Source organism: Gouania willdenowi, chromosome 6 (assembly GCF_900634775.1).
Source record: "Gouania willdenowi chromosome 6, fGouWil2.1, whole genome shotgun sequence".
Lineage (NCBI taxonomy): Eukaryota > Metazoa > Chordata > Actinopteri > Blenniiformes > Gobiesocidae > Gouania > Gouania willdenowi.
Window position 1 is genome coordinate 69,272,379 of NC_041049.1, and position 18,591 is coordinate 69,290,969.

The window sequence follows — 18,591 nt, forward strand, 5'->3', positions numbered from 1 at the left end:
ATCACCCTCTAACTAACGATTGAGGGAATCAATGAATAAAACACTTTGGACATGTGTATGAAGCCATAATAGACCTTTATCATGTTTAAAGCACAGGAAAGTTAATTTAGCTCAACATGGGCCCTAAGGTAGAACATAATCTGAAATAATTAAGTAGGAAAACCTGGTACTACAGATCATTGAACTAAAACTGGAAAATCTATTCAGTAAAAATAACAATAATGTTTGCATGAACTACCTGTACCCCCGATCCTTTTGTATTAAAGTCTATTCTAAGTACACAATTAGGAATATCCTAAAAAAAAGTCTTAAAAAGTTTGAAATCCTTTTGTGACATTGTGCATTAGGGACTTTATCTTTTAAGTTAATTCTACAAATAGTGGTTTGAATGGAAAAATGGCGACAATGAATGTTAATGGTTCACAATCATGAGGAATCTGAACAAACAAAAGTTGCACCTCCCTGGAAAGCAACATGCACGCCTGGCAACGTGAGTGAGAGATAACATTAGACCAGAAAACTCATACAAGTCATTGGTTTGGTTATAGATCAGCGGTCACCAACACGGTGCCCGCGGGCCCCAGGTAGCCCTCATGGACCATGTGAGGGGCCCTCAGGAGCTCCATCTGAGCTCCATCTAAAATCTGATTAACTTTCCAAGATTCAAACTCACGAAGATAAATACATTTGTGGTTAGCATTTAAATACTGTTGCACGTGATAAAGTTTAAGTATTAGCTTAACCATCGGTAAATGTTTATTTTCACGGAACCATTGTGACAAATGGTTTTTAAAGGCTGCATTAATGCATATTTGATCATTTGATATAATTAAAACATATTTTTAAAAATGCAAGGTGGATTTTACCAATTCTACAATTAGTTAAAAGTTGTTTATTTATAGCTAATAAATTAACAACATGGGGATTTTCTTTGAAATGTAGAAAATGAACCAATTTAATAAATTGGTGATAAATAAAGTGTTGCTTGTTGAAACGTAAACATGTCCGACCTTTTGAAGATACCGCTAGCCTTCCTTACTATCTTACCCTCTAATTAAAGTGAAACTGGGAAAATGTAGTATTTAAGAAGCTCTTTTCTAACTGGTAGCCCTTCAGACTCTACAGTATGAAGTGGCTCATGGTTTCAGAAAGGTTGGTGACCCCTGGGTTAGATGTTTCATGCACTCTGGTTCAATACTTTTTCTTTTTAACGTTTCAGATCAATTATGATAGATACACACCGGTTTAAACTTCAAACCCTCCACAGTTCAGGAGATGCCCTGACCCAGTCTAGAAGTCTTCTGCTATCTGTCTGTATCTCTAAAGTTTAACAGTTTGTTCCTCACAATTCTTATTACTGACTGCTGAATTACAAGATTATTACCCAAGGTTGGTACTTAGATTTATTTTTGGTAAAATATCTTTGATTAAGACAAAATAAGGAACCCTGAAACAAATGAATTAATATATATATATATGATAAATTATTAAGATAAATTATTTTCAAAAATGTATTTAAATTTACATTTGTGTTGTTGTTTTTTAAATAATAATAATACAAATATATTGTTATATCAAAATTGTTCTGCCCAAAATGTCAAATAAATAAATAAATTAAAAACCTTAACTACTGCCTTCATACAATTATAATCATAACTGCCTAATTATATTATTAGGCTGGGCCTTGTTTTCATGTCAGATACTGTATATATATATATATATATATATATATATATATATATATATATATATATATATATATAATCATGAGCCTTTAATATGCCAAAATAAAGTGATATACATCAGCGCAGTGACATACAAGCTCTGAAACTCTGCTTCTCACAAACTGACTGTGACATTAAAGCTTTAATAGAGCTGCAAGAAAACATTCTGCAACTAAATATCAACCATTGAAAAGCAATTATTTGACTAGAATCAGTAAAGATGGGATGTGGAGCATCTTGATGGTGAAGAACAAAGATGTCCGTGTTACTGCCAACAACTCTGCAGAGAAGTTGTGCCAGCACAGATGCTCCAGTGCTTTGCTTTGGAGCCAAGGTCTGACTTTTCCCAGCCGGAAAATCAAAGGAAGGTTGCACCCCCTGCCTTTGAAATACATCAGCTAGTTCCGTGTGTGTGTGTGTGTGTGTGTGTGTGTGTGTGTGTCAAAATGTGAGAGATCAAATGTAGGCCGAGTCGTTTGGTGGTCACAGCCTTTTTGTGCTGTTTGCAGATAAACATTGATCAGTTAGTTTAATGATTATGATTATTAGATCCAAGCAGTAAACCCTTTCATGTTGCTGAACTGAACAAAGTGTCACTAGCTGCTGTGTTTTGCATGAGAACTTACTGATGACCTAATAACAGTTTAGAATGATTTTTTCTTTTACCAGGAGACTCATTTACATAAACATCGGCAGCCTTAGGAAGACCAGAAGTCTGATTATCTTTGACATCAAGGAGAACTATAGGCAAGACCTGTATTCATAAGGTGAATACGTATTTGGCAATTTAAAAAAATGGCCAAAATGACAACCTGTATCTGGATTTGTTGACAAGTTTGTTCTTTTTACTAATTACATTTAAAGTAATAATGCAGGGAAAACAGAAGACTGACCTTGACCTTAAATGTGACCTTGAGCAAAGGTTAAAGTCACACATTGAAAGGAAATGTTGTTCAATGGTACCAGTCTGAGCACTGGATCTCAATTTGTGGCCAAGTTAAAAGGTAAAAACAAAGAACTTTGTTGTTTTTTTTGTGACGTCATGAACTTTGACCCCTACCAATCTTTTTACTGGGAGGTCGTACAGCTTTGATCCAATCAAATAAAATACTCCACTTGAAATTAGCTTTTCATAAATGTAAGCATTGAACAATAAATATTTACTGTATGCAAGGGAACCGTGACAAGATTTATGACCATCAATGAACGTGCGGGGTGAAAGTAACTATTGTTAACTTTGAGTACTATTTAATTGAGCTACTTTTTACATGTACTTGAGTACAATTTCAATCAAGTAACAGTACTTCTACTTAGGTAGGATATATCAGTACTATTTACACTTCTGTATATATGTTTTAATTTTGGATTTATTTTTTGATTTTCAATTAATGTGATTTTTTTTTATTTTGTTTATACATTTTTATTCCTCATGTATCAAAGTTTAATTGTGCATTTTGTTTTTTTAAGTGATTATTTGTTAGCCCATATTTTAAATAGTTTTTATTGAAAGGGGTGGAGCTCTTATACAAGCCCTTTGGGTTTTATTCCCTCCTTGCTCCTTTAATGTTGTTTTTGCTTTAATTTGTGCTAAATAAATAATTAAAATATTTGAGTGAGAAATCCAAACTTTAAGTAATGTATTTTTGCTACTGTGTTTTTGTGTCTATGTCTGATGCATGTGACCAATGTTTCTACTGTTGTAGGTGCTGATGCTGTGAGGGAATGAGGATTAAGGGGAGACATTGCCCAGTTCACACCTACAGCCTCCCACTGTCTGCACAGTAAGCACATCTACGAGCTCTTTGAGAACCAGCGGGCCACCAATTACTGCCTGTGAGTATTGTTGTACATTCACCACCATGAGATTGATCAGCACACAGCACACGTCCCAATACATTGACATGCTTCATGTACAATGTGGGCCTCTTACACACTTCTAAATGAGTCTACGAATGCAAAAAAAACAAAAACAAAAAAAGTTATACTGAAACATCGGCATCCTGGAATGATTTTATTTTACAGAAAATTATAAAACTGGAATACTACCCTGGGAAAAAAAAGGACTTTATTGTATTTTAAAGGCACACTGTGTAACTTTTGGCCACTAGGGGCGCTACACCTTTAACTTTCACGTCAAGCACCCCTAGTGGCCACAAGCGCTGCAGCATTGTCGCAAAATTCTCTCGGCATTCTCCAGGTCACATGACTTGGCCAAAGACAGTCCGTCTCCTCCAAACTTACATAGTCGGTATTTTAAGAGGGAAGCCCCGCCCAGAGATACTGTCAGCGCTGTATATTGGCCTGAGGAATCATTTAAAATAACTCATATGGGTCAACTCTTTAGGTCAAAAAGTCCATGGTGTGCCTTTAAGTATATTGGCATGTTCACTAGTGTATTGACAATGTACTTACACATCAAAACAATTGTGCTCTGTTACACTTTACACATTTTTTTTTACTAAAATATACTTTAAATGAAATACATGTGTACGGTAATTTAAATAAAGTGTACCTTTTTTTAAATTAATTTCTACACATATTTCTTACAAACTTTAAAATATATGCTTAAAATTGTCATGTTATCATATACTGGATGCATATTTCAGAAGTACACATTTTAATATCAATACTTTGATATTAGGTCTGAACGTATTTTACGTTACATTTAAGTCTAATTATGAAGTGATCGTGTCCCTTATTAAATTTATTTGAAAAGTGTTCAATAGTATTAATGTAAATATGCACTTCAACCCATTTATTAATTTACTAATCTAGCATAAATTAGTACTTTTATTTCATGAAAATGTATAAAATTGGAATACTACCCTGGTAAAAAAAAAAAAAGTACTTGTATTTTAAATATATTAAAATGTTCACTAGTATATTGAAAATTTACTTACACAAATTGTACTTTTTATAAATATATACTAACATCACACTTTCACGGAAACACTTTTAACACACATCAAAACAATGGTACTCTATTGCACTTTATAAAAATAATACATATTACTAAAATATACCTTAAATGAAATGTATGTGTATTTTCAAGTATACTTATTTAAAATGTGTTTTTATACATAGTTCTTACATTCTCTAAAATGTCATTTTATCATACATTTAGTTACATTTGAGTCTAATTATGACGTTATCTTGTATCTTAAGATGTGTATTTGGATTAGTATTACTGAGAACATACACTTCAACCCATTTATTAGTGTACTAATTTACTAATGTTATGCTTGCTGACGATTTTATTTCTTCTTGATGGTCCAAATGTAACATGATTAAGTACAGTAGTGTACGGTTCACACTGCCGCAGTAATAGTTCAAGAATGCAGGATATGGGGTCTATGCTGTGATCAGAATCAGGCACGCCTTTCATTTCCTGACTTTTCCCTGCTGCATTTTAGCAGAGTTCTACTCGTGGGACGCTCATTGCTCCATCTTTAACTCACCACAGAACGGCATTAACTGTGTTTTTTTACCACATCATTGATACGGGTTCCACTGAGTGCAGTTTAAAGCTTAAAAAACAAATTTAAAGTATGCTATAGCACTTCAATAGTATTTATGTCCACATCCGCAGCATTAGGGATACATTTTTAATGCAACTGCTGCTGTAATTAGGTTGTATGGAAATGCAGTTTCAACCAGAAAAAAAAAATCACAAACCAGTTACATTCTTTAACTGGAATTAGAATTATTAATAAACATTACACCACCATTTTTATCTGTTTTTTTACCACATCTGCAGACTACAGCTGTGCTGCCTTTAGAACTCATTTTTACACTTGATCAGCCATTTATCCCATGAACAGCCTGTGTGCAGTGAATTGTAAAGATTGCTTTGATTGATAGTTGAATATGCATAGAAAAGGCATTCATCTCCATGAATGAGGCTTTTATAACACAGGTTAAACTGCAGAGCTCTACTTTGTGCATGAAATGCTTACAGAAGCACTGGTGCAGTGATGTCATATATCAATACATTTCTGTTCAACAATGTGAAATGAGAAAAAAAAACATGGCTTGAAAAGAAAGTGAAGGCCACTCTCAGATCTGAAGGATCAAGGTGAGCCGCATTGGTCCGTCTCTTTATTCCACACACTAACACTGGCTTTATTACAGTGGCTCTAAAGGCTCACAACACAACACAACACAACACAACACAACACAACACAACACAACACAAAAGTGAAGTGTGTTGTGTGGTGAGCCTTAAGGGCCACTATACTTTATTACTGTCTATTAGGGGTTGAACGTCTTCATAATTTCAAAGGTCGACTTTATGTGCATACTAGTCCATGACGTCACCGAGAGCCGAAGCCGAGCCGAGTGGCAGCCAAGTGCCGGTGTTGTGTCAAAATCTGTGACCCGAAAAAATCTGTGACCGCAGGTGGCGACAGTTCCAAACCCTGCAACTTCTCGGCGGACTTTTACTCCCCCTTAAACACATTTGTAATTATTCTCCAGTCTGCATTTACTTCACCCACCAATGTTTAAGGGGGAGTAAATACCTCCTTAATAGCTACGAAGAGGTTTAGCACTCTTTTTCTCTACCGCCGAGAAGCTGCAGCGGTCACAGATTTTTTCAGGTCACAGACTTTGGCACAACACCACCAGCCCCTGGAACACGAGATATGCTACAGAAGCTAAGTAAACCCAGGAACACTGCTGCTTCGCCGACCGTGAGTCTACAGTAACTGTTAAGCCCCGAGGCTTCCTCAGAGCCGGGCGTTTAGACTTTGTTTGGGCTGTTTTTACGGTAGCTTCAGCTTCCTTCACCGAAGCCAGTGTTGTGCCAAAATCTGTGACCCAAAAAAATCTGTGACTGCTGCGGCTTCTTGGCGGTTGAGAAAAATAGTGCTAAACCTCTTCGTAGCTATTAAGGAGCTATTTACTCCCCCTTAAACATGACGCTCCGGTGGGTGAAGTAAATGCAAACTTAAGAAGAGTTACAAACATGTTTAAGGGGGGGTATATGTCCACCGAGAAGCCACAGGTGTTGGAACTGTCACCACCTGCGGTCACAGATTTTTTCGGGTCACAGATTTTTTCGGGTCACACATTTTTTCGGGTCACAGATTTTGGCACAACAGTGGTCTTCTACCACTAACGGAGCCTCCGTCTTGCGCTGCTGATGTTTTCCAGCTCTGCTTTATACACAGACATGTTACCACTACAGCTAACATTAGCATGTACAGTATATTAGCCGTAGGATCTGCCTACCAGCTGCAGTTTGGGCACAAACCAGGAAGGAGCAAGAAACACTTGATGTTGTGCTGCCTTGCCGTGCGGGGGTACTAGGACCCTAATTTGCTGTGTTGCCCCGCCATCTTGGGCAGAAGTGAGTGAAAAGTCGCAAGCTAAAGTCGTCTAGTCTGTTCAAGCCCTACTTTCTATATGAACAGAAAAAAATAAAATGAAGAATAAAATAAATAAATTGGAAAACACATTTAATATGTAGTTAAAGTTGAAACATGAAATAGGATATTGAGAAAAATGGCATAATAAGTTAAAAATGGACCCATTAGGCTAGTGTACCTCAGAAACATGTCCAGTGAAGTGTAAGTACCTCCCCATGGACAGTCAGACACACAGACATTGAAGGAAGCGCCATCACTTCAGCTCCTGTGTGCCAATTGCTCCAAAATGGCCAATTTCCTGTCTTGGATGTGTGTTTTCACATTTTTATCATCCTCTGTTGTAGTTATCTAGTTGCACTTTGGGCCATCAGTCACCGATGCTGCATTTAGAGGATGCCGATGTGCAGTAAAACTGATGGACGGCCTTCCGCATGACTAAAGATGTATGAGGCTTGTGGTCGAGCAACTGGGACTTTTTTTTATTGTATTTCCTGAACTGCCTTAAGGTTACAACTAAGAAAATAGCAAGACTTCTACATCTTTAGTTATAGAAAGTGTTTAAGGCTTGGGTGCCTTAAACTTTCTGTGTGTATTATAAGACTTTCTACACAAATAAATCACGTATAAACGTATTGAAAACCTTACATTTTTGGTGACACAGGTCACTGCCATTTGAAAACCAAATTTTCATATACTACCAGAAGGGTGTGCCTCACTTTCGCGTTCAAAATCAAAAGCAGGATGGCAATTTTTCAAAATATAATTTTTTTTTAATGTGTTTTATATTTATAGCTTATTTGAAATGCAATACTAGTTAAGTCAAGTTTATTTATATAGCACCTAAAATGAACAGGACAATTCAAAGTGCTTTACACAAAACAAACATCATAGTTGCGCTAGCACACCATGAAATGACATTTAAAAATGAGGAAAAATCAAAGCATGTTAAACAATATCAATCATTAAAACATTATTTTTTCACATTAAACAGTGTCACTGTCTAATAAACATGTCTTTAACCTTAATTTAAAAGCTACTAAATGGCCCAGTGGTTAAACCATTGATATACCAATAGAGGTGGAAAGTACCAGATTACATTTACTTGCGTTTTTGTGTGATTATCGTGTGAAAAAAAAAATAAAATAAAAATATTGTGATATATCATACCGCCAGGTACCTGGAGATACCCAGCTCTAATATATAATTAAAAACTTCATTTAGTTCACTTCTGTTAAAGTGGGGAAGAGTTTCTTAGCGTGGTTAAAGGGTCCATGTTGAGCTAAATGGACTTTTCTGTGCTTTAAACATACACATGCCCAAAGTGTCTTTTTCATTGATTCCATCAATCGTTAGAGGGTGATTTGCTCCGTTCTTACTGCAGGGGGAGCCCACACGCCTCGCTACAATTTGATGACGCGTTCCCACTTTGATGACAAATTTGACGCAGCACTGAGCTGGAGAAGCCACACCTCCAGGAAGCTCTCTGCCGTGATTGACATGTAGACAGACACAACCACAAAGGTGAGCATTTCATTGTCATTCACGCAGTGCTTCCACAGTCTATCACCGCTGCACATCGAAGGCTGTTGTTGTTTCCGCCATGTATTGGCGAACGCCCCGCCCCCACACTCTGATTTATGTTTAAAAAGCAGCATGAGCTCGGCTATGGAGTGGGTGGGAGGAGGGCGGGCCGTCTTCTGGCCCAACGTCACCGTGCGGGGAGGGGAGATATACTCACACCCACTAGCAGCTTCATGTGTTTTACTGTAATGTGCAGTTTTTTGGCAGAAAACAATCACAACTGTGTGGATAGAAAAAATATATTTGCTTTGGTGATTATTTATCCCCCTGGTAACAGAGCGAGACATGCAGGGAAGTCAGTGTCCTGTTTATAGACACGCCCACTCATGAATATGCATAAGTACGCCGGAAATCAGCCTGTTTGTGAAGTTGCTCAGAAAGTGACTTTTCAGAGGCTACAACTGTAAAAAACAGGCGAGTTTAGCAAAACAAACCTCAAATACTATGTTTTTGAGGTTCTTAGAACAAATGAAGATAGGTGAGGTCAAGTTTGTTAATTCCATTAGCATTAATAAACAGTTAAACAGGTAAGCTAAATACCGTGGTTACGATTAAACAAGATGCAGAATGAAACAGCACAATCAACTTTCAACTAAATAGTGTCAAACTAAGCTTTGGCCTCATTGTTTTCCTCACATTCGCTGCTTCTAGCTAAGTCCCCTTAGCTAACAACTGCTCGCTAGAGCTGTACACACACATCATTAGTTATTATTCTGATATTTACATGATCTGGTATTCATGAGTTTTCCCTCAGAGAACGACTGAAGGAAGCAGTTTGATTATTCTTGGTACCTGCAATATAATTGGTTTCTGATGGTTTTGGGGCAATGTATCGTTCTTTGTCTAATTACAGACATTTTCCTTCAAGGCAGAGCTTTTTATTCTCAGGAAATGTAAATGTAGAATTGTAAATCATATCAAGATGTTCCCAAAGGACGCATCACTGTTTCACATTTTCGAATTCCAATTAGGTGCAGGGATATGTTTGTGAGAGAATTCATGTTCCTCCTGTTTGAAAAATAAACATTCAACAGTTTGATGTGACATTTAAAGCTGTTTTGACAAAACGCTGTTTGAACTGAAGATCACTCAAAATAGATTTGAAACACTATTATTAAAGGAGAAGGACAGAGACACATTCGCTACATTATTCCAATTGTTGCTGTGCAATTTCATCAGAAATTGTCTCCGTTTAAGTGTAAAAGTGAGTATCTCTGTCAACATGATGGTCATATTGATTGTTTGTTAGTGGCGTTTTACTGCAAGTATAAAATGTGTTTAATACTGTGGCTGTTAGTCAAAAACAAAATGCATTGTCAACCCTTCAACGCTCTTCCAATTCAAAATATGTCAGTGGTGCGCTCTCTTTGTCTCTGCCTGCTTTTCATCCTGTCTTTCTCAGCTGAACACCTGTGTACAATCAGAAATCAGGTAGAGAGGGAGGGAGAAGTGAACAGGAAATCTGAGAATTTGGCTGTCTTTGCAATCGCACACTAACGTAGTATGCTGCGTTCAGGCACCGGGTGAAAGCTTCCGTAGGATCGAAAAGCTTTTTTCCAATATTCGCTTCATATGCGCATCTAAAGCGAATATAAGAACGCCGCCAAACAGACTCCTTTTCTTTTCACCATCAACTATGGAGGACCCCAATAAAATTGATGCTCCTTACCTTCTGTGGAAGCTGAAGTGCCGTCAAAACGCTTGACGCCGGCGTTCCTGGATTCACCAGGTAAACCAGCGACGCATCCAACTCGATGAGTTTCATTGTTTTCTTCAGGAGGTGTACCAAATAATTCCTGGTCCGGTCACAGTTAAAAACCGTGTTGTAGAGCTCCGGGTGGTCACACACTGCCAGTTATTTTCTTCTCCATGCTAAAATGGGTGAAAAGGCCGGTGTCCATGTTGATGGCCTGAGTCAACATGGCACGTCAGTGTCAACAAGGACTCTGATTGGCTTTCGTGCCTGCACTTCACACGAAACATACGCTGGAGTTCAATATTTTTAACTCAAGTGAATGACGAATGTCACGTAAAATCGGGAGCGTGCATGCCCCGGCCAACGCTTTTGCAGCGCGGATCAAACTGTGCCGCCCAACAGGAGAAGAATTTGCCTCTTAGCGCATCAATCCCATTGACTTTGTATGTAATCTGGTTGTGCAAACATTTCATGACGCATCTAGTGTGAACGCAGCATTAGTCTGACGTCTAAATGAGTATGTAGTCCGTTCACATTAGGTAGTATGAAGAGAATGACTATGCGAGATATACCCAGATGTATTCTATATCGGGATATTTTTGAAGTATACACGGTGGTCACACTAGTCATTCTTGATATTCTCACTTTCTTGCTTAAAATGTTTTCTGAACTTTCAAAGGTGGAGAATTAATGGAGATATTTAGATTCATGTTTTTGTCATTGTAGGTTCAAAATGCATCTTGGGAAATTTGGACGTATACTTCAGTGGGAACGCTCATCATCCTAATGATACTATTAGTATATAGTAGACACTATAAACTCATTAAGTGTGTAGTACGTTAGTATGCGATTTCAAACACAGCCTCTGAGTGTAAGGTAAGGACACACCTGGCCACAGACATGTAGGGATAAGTCGAGCAGGGCGTTGTTTTATTTTGGGCTGGAGACATAGTTGTCAAGTTTATTTTGACTCCTTTGTTATTTTTATAGCATTTTGTTTCCTTGATTTGATTCCATTTTAGTGTTACTTTTCATGTTTTCATTAATAAAAAAAACCTCAAATTGTAACTTTGTTGGACAGTATTGTTTAAATGTTCCATGACTTTCATCCTGGATGGAGCGTAACAATAGATAAAACCCAATATATGCAAACCCTGGCAGAACATGGTGTAAAATAGCAAAATAAACCAGAAAATTAAGCCTTATTAAGCAATGTGTTTAATAATAATAATAATAATAATAATAATAATAATAATAATAATAATAATAATAATAATAATAATGGTGTTTTCTATTGAGAAGCTATGATAAATATTCAAGAAAAAAAATGCTGAATATCTAATGTAACAAAACATTATTCCTACTGTCAATCTCCTAACCAAATATTTCTTCTTTTTCCTGTGGCTACAGATTTAGAATCTACTCATCTAAACGCATTGAATGTTATTGTGTTATTATGCTTTAGCAAACACATCCATTCTAACAACTAATCATTTTGGTTTACTGATTACTTCTTTAACTTTTTAAAATGACACTTATTCTAAAGAAAGATCTAATAATTAAAAGTATTGCTGAATTATAATTATTTTTGTCAATTACACAAAAAATTAAAAGGCTACATTTAATCCCAACTCAATTTTGGCCAAAAAGTTCATTTTAAAATAGCTACATGTGGGAGACGTGATGTTAAATGAGCCAAACAGTAAAAAGAATAATGTATAAATAAAACATACTAATTTGATTTAGTTGATACGATCCATTACAGATTGGTAAAGTGGGTGGTCTTTATGTTTGATAACTCCATTCCTAGCATCAGTAAAAGATGACATTTCAAAAACAAATATGACCTTTGCTGCTCAATTAAAAACCCATTGTGTAGCACAATTAACGGATATTATGTCATTGTAATAAATCTTTGTTAAAATATTTCAGTGACACTTACAGCTATATGACATCTACACCTTTTATTTTGACATGCATTATTATTATTATATTATTTAATGTTTCTTTTTTTTTAGACTGTGTGCTATCTGACATATGTAAACAAAATAAATGTAAAAACGTTTGCCTGGGTTTATCCTTATTCTAGTTGCAACACTTTCACCGTGCAGCACAATCGACTGCCACAGACATTGTAAAAAAAAAAAAAATCGATGAAGCAATAATGGTAATAGAATTGAAAGTTATGACATGCAGCAGTCAACAATGCTATTTGCTTTCAGCAGTATAATTTAGTTATATCTAAATAAGATTCATTATATAAACAGATAATTTGCTGAACTAACTTACCAGTCTGTGAATCAGAATCAGAAAAAACTTTATTCATCGCCGTTGGGCAATTAGCACAGTTCATACCGTCTAAGAACATGAAAAGACAATCACATATATCATGGGGGGACAGGGGCGGAAGAACTGTAGGTCACCGCATGGGCGGCGACCCGTATTTAGATAAAAAGTGGGAACACAGAAGGAGAGGGTAAAAGGCAGGTCCTAAACAGAGTTCCCTATTGGAGATCCCAGTGTAAAACTCGAAAAAAACTTAATTAGCGTAAATGCACCAAAAACGAAGGACCAACGAAGGTGTAGAAATATAATTCAGAAACAAAGTTCCAGATGGTGTAAGGAAGAGGAATATGGGGGGTGGGGGGGTGGAGCGCCATGTCTACGCAAACATCATGGTGAGTAAGAGACAACCTTGGGCGGCTGGCTGTGGGAGCAATGATGATAAGCAAAATGTTTTTGAATCAGGCTAGCACAATTTCGGTAGCGTTGAGTCCTGGTCTCCTTTTGCAGTATTCTAATAAAGTGGCCTTAAGTTGCAACCGAGCATTTAATTTCTCCAAGTTAGTTTCCAATTCCGTGTAAATGTTCCAAAGTAGCCTCAGCTTACATTTGAGTTCACATTAGTCTGAGTATTAAGAGCCCTGCACAATCCATCAGAAATGACTGGCAGCCTTCCCCAAACAGCTGCCAATGTAATGCGGACTTTGCGATAGGTCAGAAAGCTGCCAGCTCCAATCAGCAGCATGCGTGCTACCAAATTTCCAATCATGTAGATGTCCACGTCCTCAACAGAAAGAATGGACAGATACACGACCCTATGACAGGAGTCAAGTGTGTATCCAGAAAACGTTCCATCTTGACAGGCAGGCTCACCACTGCCCATTCTTTTTGTGGAAAAAATTAGGTCGATTGCTGTGAGAGACCAACTGATCAATTTTCATAATTTTGTTTTTTGGATAGAGATGTAAAGAGAGGCTCCTAATAGATTCACAAGACAAAACAAGCAGCAGCAACAAGGGCAGAAAAAGGAGGAAGACTGCGACCGCCTTCGTCGAGAAGTGCACTCGAAAAGGTAATCACCCCCAGTCACTGCGGAGGGTAGTTCAATAACAGCATGATGCTCCAAAACTTGTTCATATTAAGTGGTAATGGAACTGTTCCATCACTAACCCTAGCATGCTGTGTTAAGGCTGATAACAAGGAACTCCTGTTCTCTCATCCAATTAGTCGCCAAATCTAAAACTAAATTGTTATCCACAGCAAGAAAAGTTTCATATTTTCTGAAACTTTATATGAGAGCAAAAGTAACTTTCCAAACAACAACCACACACTTTGAGCAAACTCTCAGTTAATGAACAGGAAATCATCTCCCTTAGTACTTTCAGAATAATGTAAACAAAACATAGATTTCAATCCATATTCTGTCATTTATTAATGGTCACCATGTGTGAGAGGTTCACAAATGTTGGTTAGACTACTTCTTACAGGTGACGCTACTTCTCAATGATTGCTGTAGCTTCCTGTATGAGGCGTTGACAAATTAAAACAGAGTAACTTTTCATTTTCATACACACATAGGTAATCTATAGTTCTACTTTGTGCCTTTCACAATAGTTCAATCTCCTGTTTGCTGTAACAACCTTTAAAAGTAAGCAAAGTGACTTGTTAGGTTACTGTATATATTTGTTATTTAAATTCCTGTTGACATTGATTCACCACTTACACTAAAAAAGTACATTAATACATTGTACAGTATGTGGGAATGCAGTCAAATAAAAACTTTTTGGGTAGAAGGAAGTTTTTAACCATATTACATTGGATTTCAAGTTATTCATAAAGGCTCTTTATCCATATAAACATAAATGTAGTAAAGCAGAAAGTAATTTTATTGATTTCAGCTCATTAATAGCAAAGAGATGTACAGCTTTAATTTGGAACTGTTGTCTAGCTTACCTTTGGTAAAGTAAGTCACAGTAATATACAGTATATTCAAAAATATTTGGAGACCCTTTATTGACTATTAAGAACTGTCTTTTTCTTTTCTTCATATAATTGTTTTCTATAATTGTATACAACATGTGACACTGGATTGCTTTGTAATTATGAGAATAATTGAAAATTGTATCACTTTAAAAAAAAAAGCCCATAATAGATATTTATGCATCCAAAAAAAGGTGTACAAAAGAAAAAATAAATAAAATGGGGACCTTTCTTTGCACTTTAGCTATCACGAGATAACAGTGAGTTCCAACAGCTTTAAAGCGCGCTTGCTAAGGTGAAGATTGCATCGGTAAATATGCCATATAGATTCTTTCTCCTTCTGAACAAGTTGTGATAAAAATGAAAAGAATTGAAAAGCTTGAGGCGCTGTTGCTTTCAGGGAGGTTATATTTCTTGACTTCTTGAAAGTCGTTTTTTTTTTTTTTTTTTTTACCTTCAAAGAATTGAATATCAGCAATATCCTTAGCCCTGTGGCACCACCTACTTTTGATATGAAAAAATTAGCCTCTCCTGTAAAAAAAAAAAAATGCCCCCTATTTGTCAATAGCAGCAGCGAGCAGTTCAAAAGTGGCCTTGTTTTGCATTTCTTTGAAATAAAACAGAGGGAGAAAAAAAAAGGCGGCGATCTCTTCAAGCCAAATGTGTGTTTGTGCAAGATTTCCTTTAATCCCTGCTGCTCAGTGCAAAATAGGAATTCAAGGTCAGCTTTTGAACGATGCACAAGGCCACACTTCTATCACACAAAGAAGATTTGCAAGACTCAGCTTTGTGGTATGTTATTTTATTATTTTCAAAAAAGAATGGGACATTTTGACATTTTTTATTTATTTTTTTATTGTATACAGATGCCTTTGTAGAAAATAAAGTAAGTTCCAATTTGTTTCTTCCTTTTTAGGTTTCTACATGAGAGGTTTACTGTATGCAAGGGAACCGTGGCAAGATTTATTACCAAAAATAAACGTGCGGGGGTGAAAGTAACTAGTAACTTTTAATTTGAGTATTATTTAATTGAGCTACGTTTTACTTGTACTTGAGTATTTTATGTATGACATAATTGTACTTAAGTAACAGTACTTCTACTTGAGTAGGCTTCATCCAAGGCTGGATTAACGCGACCTCTAAAGGGCCCGTGGCAGTGAGGGCATAAGGAAAATATCTGGTTATGTCTTGCTTATGATGTAAACTGTCCGCCGCCCGGAGCCGTTGCACTGCACAGCTGCCTGCTGTGAGCTGAGACCTTCTCCTCATTGGTCAGCCCGTGACCAATGAGAGGCGGCCAGGCGGATCAAAACCACTGGATGCAAATCAACCTCCACGCAACACAAAAAATGCAAACATGGAGAGGCAGCTAAGTGGGAGCGATAAACAGAAACTAAAAAAAAAAAAAAATTTTAATTAAAGCATATAAACCGAAAATACTGAATTTTTTTCACTCCAGTGTATTTTGCCAGATCAGCATTTCTTTGAGAGAAATTGACAGGTTTCCAGATGTTTATGTTGCCCTGAAATGTTTAACCCTTGCCTGTCTGATTGAACTGTGATGTTAGGGGATGTTTTCTGTTTTAAAACAAGTTCAAATGATCTTTGGACCAAAATGTTAATTTGAGCAGATGATACTGGATTTTATTTATTTTTCTTTTCTTGTGGTGGCTCAATGAAAAATGCTGTACATTGTTTATTGTTGTTGATAGAAAGTTGGCAGATTTCAAAATGTTTACTTTGCACCACTTGATTGTCCTGTTGAAATGGTGATTTCTGTATAAATGAGCTGAGGAACAAAATAGTACTTGATCATATCAGATTGTGGATTTTTGTCTGTGGACTATGTGATGACTCTATCCATTCAATACATTTGTGTTGGCAATACGTGTTGTTAAATAAATACTGGATGCTTTGAAAGTATTTGCTTATTTATTTTTTCTGAAAATGGAGGACACTTCCCTCCCTCTCTAATGTAGTGGGTCAATTTTGCCAGATTATACTGATGCTGATGTGTTTTCATAGCGTCATATGTGAGTGAGTGGCTTTGACAAGAGGACATAGAGGTGTATTTGTATTTCTATGAGCATTTGTACATCTGTACATCAAAATGCACTTGATGACAGTCAGATATTGGTGTATTGAGTATATTTATGTATAATACTGGAATTTATTCATTCTTTTGCCATACTATAGTAATCCTGGGGTCGTGATGATGGGGCCCTTGATTATTGTTGCCCAGGATACAGCGAAGTGTTAATCTGGCCCTGGCTTTATCAGTACTTTTTACACCTCTGCGTATGCCACACATATGCACTCAGACACCTAACCCAATAATACTGAGGAGGGAGAGAGAGACAGATACACATCCTACTAAATATATTTTTTGTTCCTAGGCTCTATACAAGCTCACCAGCTGTACACGCATAGAGCAGCATGCCTACAACGTGCGCCATAACCCAGTAAAACAATGCCCGTAATTGCTTCTCATATTTCATTTTATTTAAGTACTTGTTATTTTAAGCTTGTTTTTTTTTTTTTTTCTTTGGCACCAATACACCAAGACAAATTCCTGAAATATGTAAATGTACTTGGCAATACAAACCGATTGTGATTGTGATTCTGTAATACACCACCCAGGAATCACAGCGTGTTGTTTGGTCTGAACCACGGTTTCAGTGCAGCAGTAAACAGTCACAGTCGATGCATTGTTCTAACATAATAACCAAAGAAATCAATTGTTTTTTGAATTTTTATTCTGTGTTAAATCCAAAGAGGTTTTACAATGGATCCCTGAGGGACCGAGATGTAGCACAAAACATCAGCACAGCGAGGTTTGAGGGCTTTAGTGAAAAAACAACAACAATGTGGTTTAGATTTCTAGTGTGCACAGGTATTGTCGCCAATGTTGTAATGTCCCTCTCTGTAAGCTGTTGTCATGGAAACAATCTATCTTATGGCACAGGCATATGATTGGAAGATTTTATGATGTTTAAGTGTAATGGTGGAAATGTCAGCACACTCATTGACACTCAAGAGAAGAATAAATGCAAATGCATTTTGAGTTGTTCATAATCTGCACTAGTGTTGTACACGCCTCCTTATGAGGACTGATTTAAAAACCCAGGGAATATTCTTCATTGCTTATAAAGTCAGTTATGTTTAAATTGTTCTCCAAAAGGAGATTAAATAGTCATCAATCTTAAATTCAAATTGGCTTTTGTAATTACATTTCCACAAGAACTTTTCTCAGAGGAGCAGACAGTGGTTTATTAATGGATAACCAAAGCCAAGATGGACAATTCTCTGCATTTCTTTCTTCAATGTTCGCTCGCTAGTTTGTTTGTGTGTTTGTTTGTTTCATTCAAGACATCATAAGAAGCTGAAAGAAGTAAAATTTATGGGTTTTCATTACAGATTTTCGCAAAATAAAAGCAATATTTCTAAGTATAATTGCGCTTTGAATGTATTTCCAATGAACGTTGTTTTGGGCAGGCATGAAATGGACGCTTAGAACCTCCTTATAACTCTCTGTATTCCTTTGTTGTTTCACATCTAATGTGGCAGTAATAATTTCTACGTATATTTCTAAGAAATGACCCAGTCTCCTCTTCTGTTTCACGTACCGCGCCATGTTTTCTCGGCAAGATTTGTGATCACGTGACCATGTACGTCACGTTCTGTGACGTGTATTTGAGGAAAAAGTGTCTTCATAGCGCTTTTGCAACACATTTCATTTTTGAAAATGTAAAAACTTTTTAGCATTATTTCAGTATTTCTTCAAAATTCAGGTGTTTTTATGACTATTCCAGAGGTAATGGAAACACCAGTGTTGTGTTCGAGACCACACTTTCTCTCTTAATGATTTTTCATTGCAGATTTGTGGGTAAGATTTCTATATGAGCTTTGTACATTGTTTATGAAGTGTTATATTCTCCAAAATTATGAAATTTTAATA

General features: G+C 36.6%; 1 protein-coding gene across 1 annotated transcript in view; it reads left to right on the top strand.

Annotated features, from left to right (window-relative positions):
- Positions 1-18,591, top strand: part of lingo1a (leucine rich repeat and Ig domain containing 1a) — a 176,451-nt gene that overhangs the window by 79,733 nt on the left and 78,127 nt on the right. Inside the window, exon 2 of the mRNA XM_028450776.1 lies at positions 3,428-3,557. The gene's annotated coding sequence lies outside the window, so the exon portion shown is untranslated. The remainder of the gene's footprint in view (positions 1-3,427; positions 3,558-18,591) is intronic.